Raw genomic sequence first — 13,184 nt, 5'->3', positions numbered from 1 at the left:
TAAACCTTACTGCTACATCTGGAAGCTGCCTGTTTTCATCGTTGAATGAAGATGTATCAGGAAGAACATATAGCATAAGAGCTAAATCGTGGCTGTTGTAGCGCAAATCTTGAGCAGTGCTTCTTTAACAAGACGGATGCTTTGGTTATGCCGACGCAATCTCTCTTCTGGTTCTGAACCTGAACTTGAAGTTGAAACCCAAGACATTGACAAGTGATTGCATTACACAGGAGAAAATCCCCACTCTACAGTTTGCCCTAGCTGAAGATGAAGACCTTGAGCAGGGGAGGAACTATATCTACGGTAATATTTGAAGGTGACAAAGACAGAGAAATTGTGATGATCCATAACTGACTGCAAATGCTACAGAAGAAAAGATAATTCTCCCCTTTGAAGCAGTCGTGTAGCCCAAAACTTCAGAGCTTACATACAACATAAATGGACTCTTGACAAGCCGAAAAAGGCAGGTTATAAGAGTTATTGAACACCTTGAGTTAAACAGATGTACGGTAGTTACTTCTGAGATGACTACATCCAACAAAAAGCCAACAAGGAATATATAGCACCCCCGAACTTCTTATTTGATCAAAGACAACAAAGTTTGCAGGACTACTTTTCAGTTTTTTACCGGGTGCATTTAATTAATGTCCCAATTATCTACGTTATGTACATTACATTATTGTTCATTCGAAGTCACTTTCTGCCATTGCAAACCAGTTTTTAGTGCTCGACTCCATCAGAAGTTGTAGGCCATGCGCAGATCTCTGCTGGCAATGCCAACAGAGTAACGGACAGCTGGTATGAAGTGCAAATCTCCCAAAAGAGAGAAAGTCGGAAGCAGTTACGAAGCAACAAGATCACCTTGCTCTTGTCCAAAAAGAGAGGGGTGTGTAAAATGAGATGACTGCTGACTGTAGAGAGCCATGTTCTGACACCCAGTTGTCTTTTGGGACCACCCACCAGCAACCACGAAGATTAGGATGGATTACAGTTTTGATTTTGCACAGCAGGTACTATTCACACATTATTTACCCTCAAGACCAAAAGGCTTTTATTTATATATATATATATATATTAGTGTTTGATTTGTGAGACTCTTATGAATATACACAAACAGCTTTCATTGTACCCAATCTTCCAGATGCACTTTCCTTCAAGCCCTCTCCTCTCCTCTCTCCTCTCCTCTCCTCTCCTCTCCTCTCCTCTCCTCTCCTCTCCTCTCCTCTCCTCTCCTCTCCTCTCCTCTCCTCTCCTACCTAATCTATCCTCTACCTGTCCTCCCCTTCTCTTCCCTCTCTACCCAGCCGGCCATCAGCAGGATGTTTCCCCTACATGAGCCTGGTCCTGCTCAAGGTTCTTTTGGGAGCAGCCATGTTTGTATGTGCAGCGTGCTGTGTTTGTCTTAACAGGGCATGAGCCAATGATTTACCGTGGTGTCACACTGCAGCACCACCATCTTCTGCCAAAGAGCACGACTTGACACAAGTTGATGTTTTGTGTTTTTTTTTTCTCTAGAGTATCAGTGACTGGTATCGCCAGTTATTATGAGTACCAATACTTTGAAATAAGGCTGGTATAGGCTGAGATTCACCAATTGCTAATCTAAATTTATTTGTGCGAATGGTACCCTATACGAGATAATCTTGAAGGGTTTTCTTCTGTTTTAATCATTTTATAGTGAGAACAATTTTTGAACAGTGTCTCATCAAAAAATGCTAAAATCAATATTTACCTTACTACCCTGTGAGATTATTGTCAGTACATTAAATTATCATAAAATTGATACTCATTTATACTTTTACAACTATTCTAAATTCAGAAATATGTGGAAAATATATATGCAAAAATAATTATTGGTTGCAATTGTGTTACTTTTTTTGGTTCAGCTTTGCATAATATGCAAATTATATAAATATGCACATAAATCTAACACACTACCTCCACTATATATCAGTTTAGAAATCTGTTTGCAGTTTTTTTTAAACTGATGGATGTTTAAACATTAAATATCTGCAAATTGTTTGACAGTCTTCCCACAGCTCAATATGCCAATGTTGACTTAAACTTGTGTTTTGAAAGTTCAGTCTGTGAACATTCCCTGGATATGTTTTGGCAGTAGGTTATTCTTATCTTTGAATAATATTTCTGTTCTTTTGAACTTTTTTTGTATATTTGAAGAATCTTCTCCTGGTATTGACTGAAGCTTTGACTATTCCAAAGTAGTCATAGTGGTCTTGACTTGTTCACAAATCTGACTTTCGTTCAGCAACTCAATTCCGATATGCAGCTTGACGTAAAAAAAAAAAAATTCCCACATGTAAAACATTTTGTTAATTTCTTGACAGATTTAACAGAAAGTCAATGTTTGGCAATTCTTTTGTATCTTCTGAATATTAACACCAAGAAAGTTATTAATCAGTTTTGAGAAATAGTAAAATCCACTGACAAACTTTTTAGTAAGTAAACTGGTGCAACAGGTGATGATCCCCTATAAATCGCTTTACTTTGCATCTGTGAACTACATTAGTGGATTGCAAAAGAAGTTAAATCAAAATGACACGGAGAAAGTCAAGAGCAAAAATGTTTATTATGGTTTATTTTACATCATATTATATGACTACAAACAACCAGAGGCTGGATCTTGTTACTCAGCTGCATCTTTTCCCTGTGAAATAAAGGTACATCAGTAACTTATTCATGAGTTTACACATGTGTATACAGGTAAAGGGATCAACAGATCTGTAAACAAAGCTTGGAAGTAAATTAAAGGCCAGATGTTATTTACCTTTCCAGAGTCACGGCTTTTGGCTCTGAGCTTGTTGACCTGGGACTCTGCAATGTCAGCACGCTCCTCAGCCTCCTCCAACTCATGCTGAATTTTCCGGCACTTGGACAAGTGAACATTAGCTTGCTCCTCCTGAAATACCACATGTAAATCATGAAAAAACAGACACAAATGGCGTAATTGAACATATTTCGATAGCATACTGGTCCTTACCGCCTCCTCAGATTGCCTCTTGTAGGCCTTCACCTTGAGCTGCAATTTGTCCACCAGATCTTGCAGTCTGGTAACATTTTTCTTGTCCTCCTCAGTCTTTGAGAAAAAAATTAAAACCATACATGACTCTTCACAGAGGCTGCAAACATTAGATTTATGATATTAATGTTTGGAACATTAGACTACCTGGTAGGTGAGCTCTTTCACTCTCCTCTCATATTTGCGGACACCCTTAACAGCATCAGCCCCACGTCTCTGCTCAGTCTCAACCTCGGTCTCCAGCTCTCGTACCTTTATGAAAGCAGCAGAATGTTATGGACAATTTCATATGCATCCAAATTCACATTCCACACTTTTATTCCGTATTTACCCTTGACTCGAGCTTTTGGAGTTGCTTTTTGCCACCCTTCATGGCAAGGTTCTCAGCCTCATCCAATCGGTGCTGCAGATCTTTAACAGCAACTTCCAGATTCTTCTTCATTCGCTCCAGATGTGCACTGGTGTCCTGCTCCTTTTTCAATTCCTCAGCCATCATGGCAGCCTGGAGAATGTAGAAGGAGCTCATAATATCTTGAAACGTATAGCTGCAAACACAACACATCAAAAACTAATTAAACTTACGTCAGTAATTGCTTTCTTGGCCTTCTCCTCTGCATTCCTGGCTTCCTGAACCGTGTCATCCACTTCACTCTGGATCTGAACCAGATCAGACTCGAGCTTCTTCTTGGTGTTCATGAGGCTGGTGTTCTACAGTGAAAAAGAAATCCACGAATGATATTTTAGTATCTCCATTTTCATTACAAGTTAGATAGAAAGATGAAAGGAGGTGCCTTTTCACCTGAGAGTGCAGAAGTCCAACACGCTCACTGGCATCCACCAGCTCCTGCTCAGCAACTTTACGGCTTCTTTCCGTCTGTTCCAGTGCAGCTCTAAGCTCCTCGATTTCAGCAATCATTAGACCATTTCTGCGGTCCACCATTGCAGCCTGTTCCTTGAGGTCCTCCTGAGCTCTGACGGCATCATCAAGGTGTAGTTGTGCATCCTGGTGGAAAAACGTTGCTCAAATATTAATGTTGATTCCAAATTAGGACAGACGATCCAGCAGTGCGTGCTAACATACCTTGAGCTGTGCCTGCACATTTCTCAGTTGCTTCTGGGACTCAGCAGCCTGACGATTAGCATGGCTCAACTGAATCTCCATTTCATTCAAGTCTCCTTCCATCTTCTTCTTGATTCTCAGGGCATCGTTCCTGCTCCTGACCTCAGAATCCAGAGTGCTCTGCATGGAGTCAGTCACCCTCTGGCTGTTCCTTTTGATCTGCTCAATTTCCTCATCTTTCTCCGCCAGCTTCCTGTCTATCTCGCCCTTAATCTGGTTGAGCTCCAGTTGGACGCGAAGGATCTTGGACTCTTCGTGTTCCAAAGTTCCCTAAAAATTCAAGTATTCATTAAAGATTGTCTCCAAATATGTATTCTTAAGGGAGCTTTAAATTTGTCAAAAGTGATTTCTAAAAGTACCTCTGCCTCCTCAAGAGCTGTCTGGATCTCAGCCTTCTCTGTCTCCACCTGCTTTTTGGCTTTCTCCAGCTCGTGGATGCTCTTGCCAGTCTCACCAATTTGTTCGGTTAGATCTGAGATCTCCTCTACAAAGACACACGTGTGCATTTGTCTTCAAACTTCTATTTCAGAGTATACTTTAGGACAGATATATATACCAAAGATATACAATTGTTTTTAGCACATGGCAAATGATCAACATGGTGTGGTCAGCACTTACGCTGGAGATTCTTGTTTTCACGCTTCATGGTCTCCAGCTGATCCAAAGCTTCCTCATAAGAGTTCTTCATTTTGAAGAGCTCAGTTCCAAGAGAACGTGCCTCCTTCTGAGCTCCCTCAAGCTCAGCCTGACCTTCCTCATACTTCTGTTTCCATTCTGCTAAGACCTGAGTAACAGACACAGTTTTTTGACTTGGTTTAATAAAATCTAAAGAACGTTAGCCTTCAATCTTCACATAGCACATCAAAGATGTTGAAACCTTGTCAAAGTTTCTCTGCTTCTTGTCCAGGTTGGCAGCCAGTCCATTGGCCCTCTCCACATCAATCATGAGGTCTTCAACCTCACTCTGGAGCCTTTGTTTGGTTTTCTCAAGTGAAGCACACTTGGAATTCACTGCTTCAATCTGTTCCTCAGCCTCTTGAAGACGTTGGGCCAGCTTCTTCCTGTTAATAGTTTATCATTTTGAGTTATAAAAGTCTACATCTCGGGTGTGCTCCACTTGCCACCGTATTTCCTCTTAAGCATGGGTATCAGTGTGCCCCCTCTTTATCAATTCGTTATTTGAATGTTACTCACTTGGCTTCTTCAAGCTCCTCAGTGCGCTGGATAGCATCAGTTTCATACTTGGTTCTCCACTGAGCCACCTCACTGTTAGCCTTGGACATTCCACGCTGCAGCTCAGCCTTGGCCTCCTGCTCCTCTTCAAACTGCTCCCTCAGCAGATCACAGTCATGGCGGGCTGATTGCAGCCCATGGGCAAGAGCATTCTTGGCCTGGTGTAAGAAAATAAAACCCATGTACAAAAGCTCTAATCCGTGAATGGAATTTACACACACTGAGCTTTACTAACCTTGACCTCCTCTTCAATCTGTCTCTTCAGCTCATCAATTTGCTGCGTGAAGGCCTGTTTTCCTCTGGTCAGTTGTGAGACGAGAGCTTCTTTCTCCTCAATCTGACGGCCAAACTCACCTGATGGAATGTCATATCGCATGAATGGTTGTCAGTTCTTTAAAGGATCAACAATCGATCATTTTGTGCAAACTCATAAATACCATTTTCTGTCAGGAGACGTGCTTTTTGGGCACCCAGATCATTGATCTGGCGGACATTTTCATCATTCTTGGTCTTCAGTTCACTGAGTTGGTCCTCAAGAGTACGGCACATCTTTTCCAGGTTTCCCTAAGAAGGAAAGGAGAGGTCGATAACAACAGTCAAATTTCAGTACGTATTTTGACACATTTACAAGTTAACACGTAAACAGGTTTCATACCTTGGCTTTAGCGACAGCCTCCATGTTGCTAGACAGGTCATCGATCTCCATCTTGTATTCGCTCTTTTCTTTCTCAAGCTTCTGCTTGACTCTCTGGAGGTTGTCGATCTGCTCTCCCAGCTCAGCAACGCTGTCAGCCTGCTTCTTGCGAAGAGCAGCTGCAGTGGCCTCATGCTGAAGAGTGGACTCCTCCAGGTCACGACGCAGCTTCTGGAACTCAGCTTCACGCTTCTTGTTCATCTCAATCTGAGCAGCAGTGGCTCCACCAGCTTCCTCCAGCCTTTCACTGATTTCTTCAAGTTCTCTGGAAAGGTCAGCTCTCTGCTTCTCAACCTTAGCACGGGCAGCGCGCTCAGCCTCAATCTCTTCCTCCAGTTCCTCAATACGGGCCTGTTGGTAGTAAAGGTGGCTTGTTATTTGAAGGAATACTCTTACTTTATAAAATGAAAACAGCTATCTTTTCGACATGGTAACAACAGTACATGTTGTTACCTGAAGTTCCTTGATCTTCTTTTGGAGCTGAGCACCCAGGGACTGCTCATCTTCAATTTTGCTGAGAAGCTGACTGATTTCAAAGTCCTTCCTGAGAGGGTAAAAGAGGACAAAATCTATCATTTGAACATGTATGTACATACGTACATACATACTTGGCTATTGTATGACTGTGTGTCTTAATACATTTCCCATTCCAACAAATGGACTGGTTATTGTTTATATTTAGGGGGGCTACTATACTTTTTCATTTTCTCGTCAGACTGCTGCTTGTCATTCTCCAGATCCATTATGGACTCCTGAGCCAGTTTCAGATCACCCTCCAGCTTTCTTTTGGCTCTCTCAAGATCCATGCGCAGCTTCTTTTCTTGTTCCAAAGAGCCTTCAAGCTGAGCATCAATATGACTTCATTATTATCTCAATAAAGATACAGTATTTGTTGATTTGTATGTCCTTGGAAACTTACATCATCCACTTGCTGCTCAAGTTTGGTCTTGGCCTTGGTCAGAGTATTAACCTTGTCTTCCTCAGCTTGCAGATCATCAAGAGTCTGCTGATGAGCCTCCTGAAGAGCTTTCTTCTCCTTGGTCAACTTAGCAATGCTCTCATCTTGAGAAGCCATTTCCTCAGTCAAGTTTTTCACCTAATTTCAAAAGTAAGGTGTGTGTGTCGTTATTCTCTACAGTAGTCTTCACATTGAAAGCCATATGGTAGGCAGTATGCCGAATACTCGGCACAAACCTTATTTTCAGTGGCATGTTTCTCCTTCTCCACTTTGGCCAAGGTGAGTTCCAAGTCATCAATATCCTTCTTCAGCTCAGAGCATTCGTCCTCCAGCTTTCTCTTCTTGGCAGTAAGCTCAGCATTGATTTCTTCTTCATCCTCTAGTCTCTCAGTGGTCTCCTTCAGCTTTGCCTCCAGTTGAATCTTGCTCTTGATAAGACCTTCACATCTTTCCTCAGCATCAGACAGATTCTCTGACTCCTATTTTTTTTCAATGATAACTGAAGTTAGGACAACATCAATGAATCCCCTAAGAAACTCAGTTTCTGACTCTGCACTTACTGATGCCACTTGCAGCTGGAGATCATTCTTCTCCTGCAAAAGGGACACCATCTTCTCCTCTAGTTCCTTCTTCTTGGCCAGGGCAGCAGCCAAGTCTGTCTGCATCTTCTCATAGTTCTCCTTCATCTGAGCTAACTCCTTTTCAGTTTCTGCACTCTTCAGGAGAGGCTTGATCTTATAGTACACGTGCATCCATGGCCAGTTTTTCACATTCATGAATGAGCGGACGTTGTATTGAATGGTATATATGGCATCCCTGTCGATAAGAAAAGTGTGCCGTTAATTTATTGACATTTACAAAATTGACGTGCACCTAAATACATCTGCTTTCTACGTGCCTCCTTGCAGTCATCTTCACAAATTCCTTTCTCATGAGATAACCACGGCAGAGAGCCTGAGTCATGGTGACCAGAGCTGCCAGTTTGTCATCTCTCATCTCCTCAAGTGTACCCAGAAGACCAGCCTTGAAAAACACCTGAGAAACAGAGGTAATTCATATTTTTAATGATACATCAGGCATTTTTTGACATTTCCTCAATTGTTTAAACTATTTCCCAAGTTTTATATATCATATCCGACACTAGGGTACATCGTATTACCTTGGTATGGCCGAACCTGTACTGGTCGTGATCAACATCAATTGATCCAAGAAGCTTCTCTGAAGCCTTCTTGTTATCAATGAACTGACCCTCAGGGATGACACTGGCATTCAAGACCTTGTATCTTTATGGAGACAGTCAGGAGTCTTCATGATAAATTTGTACATATTGCATTTAAAATGCTTCTTTTTTTGGACAGAATACCTCTGCTTGAAATCACCATAGACTATTCTGCTTGGGAAACCTTTCCTGCAGATTCTGATACCCTCCAGCACACCATTACACCTGAGCTGATGGATGACAAGGAAGTTCTCCATCAAACCTGTTAAAAGAGCAAATGTTTATTATTTGAAATAAAAATTTCACTGTTGTGAAAGTAGCACAACATTGAGAGATCCAATGTAAACAAAACCTGACCACAAACATTCTGTTGTGATTGTGGTGTGGTTTTTATACCTGGAGTTTTTGACTCGTTGGGAATCAAGCAACGCACAAAGTGAGGATGGGTGCTCCTCAAGTTGGTCATGAGCTTGCCCAAGTTCTCCTGTGGGGCCAAAATGGTTATATATTATTACTGAGATACTTAAGTTACTTTCAAGAAGAAACAATTTAAAAAAATGATGTAATCTTACCCTAAATTGTGAAGACACAGTCTGCATAGAGCCACCCTTCTTCTTGCCTCCCTTCTTGCCACCAGCAGGCTCTGTAGATAATTTAAGTTCATATGTTTGGCTGATTTAGACCCATTGCGGTTGAATTTACTGAAGTAAAAGTCCTACCATCCACAACAGGAGGATACAGGGTAGAGAGCAGCTTAACTGAAGACTTCTGATACAGCTGCACAACAGACTCATTCAGTGGATCCTTGTTCTTGTCCAGCCAGCCACTGATATTGTAGTCCACAGTACCAGCATAGTGCACCAGGGAGAAGTGGGCCTCAGCCTTTCCCTTGGCTGGCTTTGGCTTTTCAAAAGCTCTGTTTTTGCCCAGATGCTGATCATACAGCTTGTTCTTAAAGGATGTGTCTGTGGCCTTGGGGAACATGCACTCCTCTTCAAGGATGGAGAAGATGCCCATAGGCTAGAAAAGGTGTGCAAATACACAGATGTAAGTTACATATTCAACTGTAGCCAAACCAAGAAATACATAGATATAAAAGGGTCTCAAGATACAACTAGAATAATACCTTCTCAATCAGCTCAATGCAGGCAGCCAAGTCCATACCAAAGTCAATGAACTCCCAGTGAATACCCTCCTTCTTGTATTCTTCTTGTTCCAGGACAAACATGTGGTGATTGAAGAACTGCTGCAGTTTTTCATTGGTAAAGTTGATACACAGCTGCTCCATGCTGTTGTACTGTAAGGATACAGTTGTTCAGTATAATGCCTGACACCAAGGCTATTGAAAGACTGAAGGTGAACAGTTTGTTGTTTGATTTACATCAAAAATCTCAAAGCCAGCAATATCCAAGACACCAATGAAGAACTGCCTTGGCTGTTTAGTGTCCAACATCTGGTTGATACGGACGACCATCCACAAGAACATCCTCTCATAGATAGATTTAGCCAAGGCAGGCACTGAGTTATTAACCTGAAAAAGCAGACATGTGGTGTGAATAAACCTGGACTACTGGTTTGCAAAAATGAATATCAATATATGTGTCTTCTATTCCTTAGCTGATGTCTCACAAAAGTTACTCATACAGACAGGATAAAGCCGGAACATTTATTCTTAGCTGCATTGTCTCAGACTGTGAACAATTTCAAACGTGCATAATTCCTCTCCCATACCTGAGGGACTGTCTGTCCCTTGGTAACAAACTCATTTCCGACTTTCACCCTGGGATAGCACAGAGCCTTCAGCATATCAGCAGAGTTCAAGCCCAGCAAATAAGCAACTTTGTCAGCATCTGAAAATCATGTCACACTTTGTAGTTAGTGCATAGAGGATGTGGCCTTGACTTTCCTTGCTGCAGTTGCTGCAAGTCCAATAAAGACTTTTTCTACTTTACACTCACCCTCTGTGCCATCAGGCTCAGCCTGCTCCTCACGTTGTTTCTGCTTGAACTTCATGTTACCATGATGAAGCACAGCACCAGTCATTTTGTAGATGCTCATTTTTTTCTTCATGAGTGAAGCCCAGGATATCAATAGCATTCTAATCAAACAGAAATGCAAATATTAAGATTCCAAATGGTCCTGTTTTTCATTTCTTTTTTTTTAACAATGCCAGAGACAACTGATCATTTTGAGTTTTCAGCTTCATAAGTCTCACATCAGTAGCTTCCAGCTCAACTTTGTCGTCAATGCTGGCCACAGTGATCTGACCCTGGCTACACATGGGGAAGTCATAGGGGTTGGTCGTGATAAGTGACATTTCTAGAAGAAAAAAAAAAGTTAAAAAGTCAGTAGTCTGTTGAATGTTAGAAAAAAAACTTGCTAGATTACAAGAAGTATTTACCAATCAGCTCAGGTTTGTGGTTGGTCATCATCTGGTAGAAGATATGGTAGCCTCTTTCATCGGGAAGCTGGAACGTCACTCTAGACTTCTCCAGCAGATCTGTCAAAGTGGTTTAACAGTTAGAGCTTGGCCAAAATGGGAATGTGTGCATCACCTTAAGTCTTACTTACATGTCTCAATATCAGCACTAGACAGTTTGCCGCTTGTGCCAAAATGAATTCGGATGAATTTACCCTATTGAGGAAAAAAGTATGAATATGAAGGGGACAAAAGGAAGAAAACTCACACAATTACAAATCTCTCTGTACTTACAAAACGAGACGAGTTGTCATTCCTCACAGTTTTGGCATTACCATAAGCTTCCAAGAGGGGGTTAGCAGCAATAATCTGATCCTCAAGTGAGCCCTATAGTCATTAGAAGTGATGTGAAAGGACTTAGTGTGTGTTTAGGACAGGAAAAATACATATTTATCATTGGCTCAGGTAACATACTCCCATCTTTGATTCCTTCTTCTTTTCTCCACCACCAACAGCGATTGTGGCAAAGTACTGAATGACACGCTTGGTGTTGACAGTCTTTCCAGCACCAGATTCTCCACTAGGTGCATGTAAAGATTTGTTAAAAATCAGTTGAACGTATGTATTTGATCAAATTTAACAAATATAACTTACGTGATCAGGACAGACTGATTTTCCCTGTCTGTTAGAGAAAACAAAAAAATTATAAATATTTGCTAATGTACATACAAAAACCTGTTTTTTATTCATTTATTTTCCTATCGCTTACCTGTGAGCATGTTTTGATATGCATTGTCAGAAACAGAGAAGATGTGGGGTGGAGCCTCCATACGCTTCTTGCCTCTATAGGCACTTACAACTTCAGAATCGTACACAGGAAGCCATTTGTAAGGATTCACAGTGGCACAGAACAACCCAGAATAGGTCTGAAAGTAACCACAGATAATCAGTTGTTAGTCCATCTTCACCATTCAGCAAACGTCCGGTATCCCATCAGTCAGTGTCTTACGTAGATCATCCATGCTGCATAACGCTCTTTGAGATTATACAACACAGAGGCTTCATTGAGATGGGTCATCATAGCCATGTCCTCAATTTTGTCAAATTTGGGAGGATTCATTGGAGTGACGTCATCTTCTTTGACTGTCCTCTCCTGCAAGAGCGACAGTATTTTTGAAGCAATTTTTAACTATGTTTACTCTTAATTCATCTGGACTTAAATGATACCCACCTCCTCAGTACCCAGGACTTTGACCGTGACCTTAGCACCATCTTTCTTGAGAATTGTTCCCTTCAAGTACAGCTCTTTAGTATCAGTTACGTAGCAGGCACTCTTGGCATCAAAAGGTTTGTTTTGAGCCTCAATTCTCTCCTTCTCTGGTTTCCGGAGATAAATGGCAGCTTTGCCATAAATGGCCATCTCCGCATCTGTACTCATGGTGGCGGCTTATGTCTGTTAGATAATTACAGAGGATTTGAATGACTTAAGTTATGTTAATTAAGATAATGACTAGACTAATTTGTGTGGGGTTTTTTTTAGCAATGGAATCCAGCTTAATACTGTATAATATTACTGCTGAACTGAGAATATCAGAATAATTTGACACATTTTTAGTTATTTAAGGATCAATCAATTAATTGTTATGTTGCCTTTACCTTGCTGCTCCTATGGGGAATTGTATTCTCTGTGGCTGTTAAAAGAATATATGTGATAAGAAAAGAAAATTCAACAGTTAGAAATTTCAAAAATGTGAACATTTTGATTTGTTGAATTTGGAGATATTTAAGTGGTTTAACTAATTTGAAAAATCAAAAACACACAACAACTAAACAATATTTACCACCAACTCACGGGTCTCCTGTTCCACACTGATGTCTCCAAAGGGGTCCTTATATTCACAGGGGCTTTGCTGACACAGCCAAGTTATATGTAGTGTATGTGCCAAATAAGGAAAGGCTGACAGCGAAAAGGAGACACATGTTGTAAGTCAATACATGTGATGTTTAAGGTTTCACCTCATACCAGTTGCTCTTGGACATGAACCCTAAACAGATCAATAATCTATGATGGAAGCTATTCTGAAGCATCACTCAACTTGAAATAATGTGCTGAAAGGAATGTTTGATTTAATGTCAATGCTGCTTTTTCTCTCATAATATTACATAATTGGTTGTCTTGAAATGATATCATACTTAGAAAATTAGAATTTAGGTTTACTAGATTAGCTTTCATTAGTCAAGGTTTATTTATGTAAAATGACTTTTAATAAATACCTCTGTAAGAAACACAAGACTCTTTTTTGTAAATCCATTACTATCCATTTGAATAAAAATTCAATCTTGGTTTCAGAGATGGATTGAGATCCAAATCAATCATTTTGATTGAAATTAAATGAATTTTCCCCTTTTAGAGTTAGATAAGAGAAGGATACTTTATTTCTTTAAAACCGGCTTACTTTATTCACTCCTGCTGCACATTTCCCCCAGGGCAGAAAATATTCGTG

At 40.7% G+C, this 13,184-nt stretch overlaps 1 pseudogene across 1 annotated transcript; it reads right to left on the bottom strand.

Annotated features, from left to right (window-relative positions):
- Positions 1-2,567: 2,567 nt before the first annotated feature.
- LOC101079267 (myosin heavy chain, fast skeletal muscle-like) lies at positions 2,568-12,386 on the bottom strand (annotated as a pseudogene). Its single transcript, XR_003889523.1, has 40 exons — positions 12,337-12,386; positions 11,912-12,133; positions 11,690-11,833; positions 11,450-11,606; positions 11,335-11,362; positions 11,155-11,260; positions 10,975-11,067; positions 10,833-10,896; positions 10,663-10,761; positions 10,477-10,580; positions 10,220-10,359; positions 9,993-10,111; positions 9,643-9,792; positions 9,388-9,558; positions 8,981-9,281; positions 8,834-8,904; positions 8,658-8,745; positions 8,406-8,523; positions 8,202-8,325; positions 7,941-8,077; positions 7,603-7,858; positions 7,279-7,521; positions 7,004-7,180; positions 6,781-6,926; positions 6,538-6,628; positions 6,046-6,435; positions 5,828-5,954; positions 5,626-5,744; positions 5,352-5,548; positions 5,035-5,218; positions 4,776-4,941; positions 4,517-4,641; positions 4,119-4,427; positions 3,837-4,040; positions 3,620-3,745; positions 3,369-3,539; positions 3,185-3,289; positions 2,999-3,094; positions 2,786-2,917; positions 2,568-2,665 (listed from the first exon to the last, which is right to left on the bottom strand). The product of XR_003889523.1 is annotated as a myosin heavy chain, fast skeletal muscle-like (transcript).
- Between the last annotated feature and the right edge of the window lie 798 nt (positions 12,387-13,184).

This window comes from Takifugu rubripes, chromosome 9, assembly GCF_901000725.2.
Source record: "Takifugu rubripes chromosome 9, fTakRub1.2, whole genome shotgun sequence".
Lineage (NCBI taxonomy): Eukaryota > Metazoa > Chordata > Actinopteri > Tetraodontiformes > Tetraodontidae > Takifugu > Takifugu rubripes.
This window is presented reverse-complemented; position numbering and strand designations above follow the sequence as displayed.